The sequence below is a fragment of the Nanorana parkeri genome, unplaced genomic scaffold (genome assembly GCF_000935625.1).
Source record: "Nanorana parkeri isolate BGI_ZX_2015 unplaced genomic scaffold, ASM93562v1 scaffold324, whole genome shotgun sequence".
NCBI classification, from domain to species: domain Eukaryota; kingdom Metazoa; phylum Chordata; class Amphibia; order Anura; family Dicroglossidae; genus Nanorana; species Nanorana parkeri.
The window spans coordinates 979,928-986,693 of NW_017306592.1; positions in this window are offsets into that span (position 1 = coordinate 979,928).

A 6,766-nucleotide genomic window follows, 5' to 3' on the forward strand; every position below is an offset into this window, starting at 1 on the left:
TCTTTTATCTGTAATGATGAACCATTAAATAAAATTAGCATGCATGTTATTTTAAAAATAATCTTTAAATAAAAGAACAAAAATTCCTGAATTATTGAGTATGTATACAATGGAATAAAGTGAAGAATTTGGGGGTATATCAGAGAACCACAGAAAGAAATAGTAATTTGGCAAGAAAGAGAACCATACAATATTTAAAATTACTTGAACATCTATTTATACTATTAAAGTGACACTAAACTCAGGAGTTAAATCTTAAAAATACATTCAAGTACGTTAACTATTAACAAAAATGTATCTTATTTGTGTATCACTCGGCTGTAGATCCTCAAATCATCTCTGAATTGCTGCTGGCACTGTCCTTCCTTCTGGAGGGTGGCAACTTTTGTTCCCCATGGTCCCTGTGTGTGCTGTAAAGTAGCCAACGCTGCAAGCTCGCTCCTGTGATGGACTACAATCTCAATAAAAATCAGTAAACTAAACCTGAGATTGTAGTCCTTCACGGGAGCGAGCTTGGAGTGGTGACTACTTTACAACACACACAGGGACCATGGGGAACAAAAGTAGCCACCCTCCAGAAGGGAGGACAGTATCAGCACCAATTCAGAGATGATTTGAGGATCTACAGCCGAGTGATACACAAATAAGATACATTATTGTTAATAGTTAACGTACTTGAATGTATTTTTAGGATTTAAAGAGGAACTTTAACCATATTTTCAAAATAACAACAAACACCTTTTGAAATGTTAAGTAATGGTAATCAACAAACAGATACCTTTAGATAATTGCCAGCTTTCTATTTTTTACATATCTCTCTAGTCTTCTGACAGTGGCCATTTTAACTAAGGGCAGATTATTTCATCTCCCTTTACTTCCTGAATTTCTGGCACATGTGACTAGACATGTGACTAGGACATGTGACCATGCACATCATCTCAGGGGAGGAAAATGCCTTCCCCTGAAATCTCATGAGATTACAGATGAGATTTCCCAGCAATGCTTTGCTGATGTAACCTTCCCAGGCACATTACATCATTTGTGCCAAAGTGGACCAAGAAGTAGAAAAAATACATTGTAAATAAAATAAAAATATGTTTGTTTAGCTAGTGAATGTAAGATTTTATATCAGCATGCAGATCTGTATGCTGATGTGATTTTTACTCAAACAGGGTAAAGGTCAACTTTCACTTCTGAGTTTAGTGTCACTTTAAAGAGCTATTACAGGGAACAAGTTATTCCAATTACTGCCCATATATAATTTCTTCTTCTTTCCTTAAAGAATCCCTCCGATTTCATAGAAATGTACAGTATATTAATACTTCATGGTATAATAATGAAGTTATACTATTTTATCATACTTATTATTTTATTATATTGTATTATTATATTATGCCATATTGCTGTGTGTAATTGCTAAAGACGCATGTCTGTCATTTAAAGGAGAACTTTGGGGTAAGTATTTCCCACCATAGTTCTCCTAAGGTTTACGGCAGGACATAAACTAGCATCTTCCCGTGACCCATAGCTCAGTATATCGCAAGCTACAGCTTGCGGTATACTGAGACCACCGCAGCCGGGACAGATCCCGACATTACTGTTGAGATCCACCCAGCTGCGTGAGTGACAGCTGGCTCTGCCTATCTAGAGGCAGAGCCAGCTGTATCCTCCCCCTTCCCATCCGTTCCGCCAGTCAGCGCTGGAGGATCGGAGAGGGGAGGGGGGAATCCCTGCAGGGAGCCGTGACTGACAGTCACCATTCTCTGCAGGGAGATGATCAAGAAGTGACTGAGCGACGGTATGTGTTCACTCACTTCCCGATCTATTGAGCCGACTTGTGACAGTCTCATTGTCACACGTCGGCTCTAACTATGAGGTTGAGTGAAAATCACTCACCTCATAGTTCTCCTTTAATTAAAGGATAAGTGTACTTTTTACGTGACGGTATTATCATGGCGGCCAAGCAGGGATCTGGGTTTAATGGCTGCATGAAACATAATGGACAGTCTTCAGCTTGAATCTCTGATCATAAATCAAACTAACCGCCATACGACTGAGCGCTCACGAAGATTACTTGTGCATTGTAGTGACCTATGAAATGGATACATATTTTATTAACTGAGAAAATGTCATAAATATTTATTTAGTTGAATTTGTTTTTCCTCCCATTAAATGGTTTGGAGATATTAGGTTGTGGGATTACAATTTCATATTGCTGTTTGTTCTCAGGAGATTCATGTTTGTATAAAGTAATTGTAATATAATATGAAGTAATGGAGCACATTACGTGCTATCTAAACATAGGCATTTTTTTTCCTGATACTGCATGAGTGGAGCGATTTGGGCAAAATTGAATTTGCAGCAAAATGGTAATGAAAGGAAAAAAAGATCTACTCTTTTTCCCCTATATTTAGAGGGTGTGTTTTTCTGTTTAGGGCAGTTTTGTTTATTCCATTATGCTTTATTTGTGTTTGTTTTTTAAAAAAATGTGCTTGTCATTTGTTTACTGTCACTTTAATGTTTTTTTAAAATTTCCTTTATCTCATCGTCTATGTTACTTTCTGTTGAAGTTTTTTTTTAAATTATTATTATTAGCAGCAGCACCTTACATGGCCAGTGTTCCCAGAACAAAGAAAATTGGCAGCAATAGTTGGACATTGTAAATTTCCAATCAGTTTGGTGACTTTGGTGTCCTGATGAATTGCATTATATCATTCCCTGCATATAAGCTTTTCAAGCTTTTCAATTGCTGTATGAGAGCATCATAATCATTTGTATAGTATGACCTATAATGAGGCAGCCTGAGACTGTTGCCTCAGGCAGTATCTCTTAGGGTCCGGTTGGGGGAGGCCGGGAGCCAGAGTGGCATGGCCACACTGCTGTACAGCGTTTGCAGTGTGCTTGCTGCCCACTTTCTGGCCAGAGCGCCCTAGGTTGCTAAGAGCTGGGTGGGGATATGTGTAAGGGCCATACATTTCTCCCTGCCCAGCTCTTAGCAAACTAGCATGCTCTGATTTGCATCCCTCCCGCCTCTTGGTGACCAATGACCTCAGTGAGCTGGGCAGGACACAGGTGAGATGATCCATACCTACTTCCCACCTTAGCATGCACCACCATCCGCCAATCCTCCCAACATACACCACCAGCACCTTCTCCTCCCCACCTGAGGCAGTGAATGTGCCAGGGGCACCCCTGATTATGACAGTGTTTTAAATTAACAATCTCTTCAACACCCAGATAGCCTAAGCAGCTATAGATAATTAATAATGAACTCTTGGCACATATAAATACGTTACTTAATTAAGTTATGTTTTTTGAACAAAAATCTTTGTTATATTGTCATATGTTTTGTTTTTAAAATAATTTTTAGGTAGAATTGGCATATGTAACTCCATATACCTTGAGATCCGCCTCCTGTAATCCTCTGCATGGCAGTACTCACACACTTAGAGGGCGAGGGGCAGTGCTCCAATCAGACCTCCATTGCTGTGCTCAGTAGATATGTGCGATTCATTTTGGAAAGATTCGTTATTCAAACAAATTTTTGGAAATTTGTACATTCGGACGCATGGGGAACAAAAGTAGCATGAGGAACATGCATAGGGAACACAAGTAGCCCCCCTTCAGAAGAAAGGGCAGTGTCAGCACCAATTCAGAGATGATTTGAGGATCTACAGCCGAGTGATGCACAAATAGGAGACATTTATGTTCATAGTTAAGATACTTGAATGTATTTTTAACTTTTATTTCTTGAGCTTATTGTAACTTTAAACTGGAAAGGTAGTTTCTAGGAACACATTATCAATGTGTTTTGTGTAGCAATTATATATGTTATATTAACATTTTGTTAGTAAAACAATTCTTTTAAAGGGCATAAAACTGTATGATGGAAAAAACAGGCAATGTTATCACACAATTTATTATTGTTCATTTGATTAATATGTAATTTTCTTTTTTTTTCTTTTGTCATTTTTGTACAGCCAAATCAGGTCAGGTACAGCTTACAGCGCTTATCTAAGGGCTGCAGGGGTAAGCAAGGAACATGGTTATATAAATGGATCTGGGGGGATGCCTTCTTTTATTTAATAGCAGAACATTAAGACTCCTATGTCCCTTCTTCTCCCTCTTGAATTCCTTGTTTTCAAAGAAGTTCTTCGGGCAAAAACTTATCTTTACCCTTGCAGTGGGGCTACCCCCACACTGCAAAGGTTAAGTGCTCATTTTGGTCTAGGTGCAAAAATAACAACGTTATACTCACCCGATCCTCAAGCTGTCCAGTTGTGACAGGCCGCCTTCCAGCCTGTCTTTCCCTCCGCTCCAATGATGGTATCTCCCTCAGCGTCTTCATGTCCTATACACTGCATTGGAAATGATGACTCAAGGGACTTTAGACTGCTGCAGCGGAGGGTGGAGAGAGGCTGGGAGGACCGGTTCGAAGACCCATCTAATTCTAGGAGCTTTAGCTCCAAGAAGAAAATGAACAGTTAACCCTTGCATTGTGAGGATAGCCCCAGCTGCAAGGGTTAAGATAACTTTTGCCCAGAGTTCTTCTTTAAAGAATTCTGCACTGCACATAGAGGAGATAACATTTGTGAGACCGTAGGCTACTGGCATTGGCACAATTAGGAATGAGGAGCAATATAATGGTTTTTTTTTTTTCTATCTTGAATGTTCACTTTTATAAAGTACATGTAAGCACTAAAAAGATGACATTTTGTGTGATAAAGTGTATTAGAAACAATGGCCATTTTTAAAATAAGATACTATTGTTATCTTTTCATTTTTGTTGAGACTTTTTTTGTATATCAGTGCTGATCCCCTTCAACTTCCTTGTAACTGCTTCCTGCCTACATGTGGGCACCTCAGCAATGACTGCATAGTATTTCTCAGGACAGTTTTTCTAAGCCTCCGTTCACACCGTCACGTTCGGCAGAGTGAGACAAAAATGGCCATGTCGATGCACCAAAAGGAGAATGTGCTCGCTGTGATATTACTAGTTATGGCACCTCAAACACGACCAAATAATTACGGTGTTTTCTTACATGCTTGTGCGTGTGTGAAAGCAGGAATGCATGTTGCAAAATTTGTGGCACACATCCCGAGACACAATGGGGGTCAATGGGGACACACACCAGGAGCGGGAAACAAACGCCCGCAAACGTGCAGGAACGTGTGTTCCCCAGACAATCTACAAACACATACTTCTAGATAATTGCCGGCTTTGTATTCTTAACATACCGTATTTCTCTATTCTTCCCCAGTCTTCTGACAGTGGCCATGTTTACTAAGGGCAGGTTACTAGCTCCTCATTTACTTCCTGGAACTCTGGCACATGTGATCAGGGCCGGATTTACTCTCTCTGCTGCCCCAAGGCCGGGTTGCTCAATGCGCCCCCCTCCCGCCAACCCCCCTCCCCCAATGGAGAATGGCAGGGGCGGCAGGGTTAGTTTTAATAATTTTTTAAAACTTTTTTAACACTTTTCAAATGTTTTTTTTTTAAATTGTTATTTATCATCTTTTACTTTTTTATTTTTTATATCTTTTTTATTTTATTATTTTTTACTTTTTAATCACCAGTGAAGGCTGCGGGTGCAGCTCTCCCCTCTCACTGATTACACGGAGCAGAGCGGAGAACGGACGTTCTCCGCTCTGCTCTCCACTCTCCTGCAGTCTTATTACAAGTGATCTTGGCGACGTCGCTGTGATCACTTGTAAACGAAAGAGCGGCTTCCCTGCTCTACATTTAGCCCTGCTTGCCCAAAGCAGGGCTAAATGTAGAAACCAACAACCTGCCCCCCGCCCGGAACTGCATGTCCTCCCGGGGCCTCAGTAGCCTTGTGGGAAATCTGGCCCTGCATGCGACTAGACATGTGACTAGGACATGTGATCATGCACATAATCGCAGGGGAGGAAAACGCCTTTCCCTGAGATCTCATGAGATTACAGATGAGATTTCCCAGCAATGCTCTGCTGATGGCAAGGCAATCCCATTGCTTTGCCATACTGCAGTAATTTTGCCCTTTCAAAGCAGGAAGTGAATGCTCTGCAGGTGTAAGTATTTAACAATCACAGCATTTTACACCCGACATGTCTATGTTATTATTAATCATCATACATAGAGAGATGCCTTGGTAGAATTAGATTTTTGAGTGTAAAGGTCCGCTTTAAGATCACAACTGTGCACCAATGCAGAAGCAGGAACACTTGTAGTGACTGGGAGATCATACATGAAAACAATTGGGAGGTGTAGGGTGGAGTGTTGGCAGGATCACCGAGTACTAGTTTAATAAAAGTTGCAGATTTGAAGACATTAAAAGATTTATTTTAACATGTTGAAGACTTTAAAAGAGAACTATGGGGTAAGTGTTTTCCCCATAGTTCTCTTAAGGGTCACGGAAGGACATGAACTAGCGTCCTCCCGTCACCCAAAGCTCAGTATATTGTGGGCTACAGCTCGCGGGATAATGAGACCGCCACAGCCGGGATGGATCCCCACATTGCTGTCGAGATCCACCCAGCTGCGTGAGTGACAGCGGGCTCTGCCTATCTAGAGCCAGTCAGCGCTGGAGGATCGGATCGGGGAGAGGGGGAATTCCTGCGGGGAGCCGTGACTGACAGTCACTGCTCTCTGCAGGGAGATGATCGAGAAGTGAGCGAGCAACGGTATGTGTTCACTCACTTCCCGATCTATTGGGCTGAAGTGTGACGGTTTCATTGTCACACATCGGCTCGAACTATGAGGGTGAGTGATTTTTTTTTTTTTTTT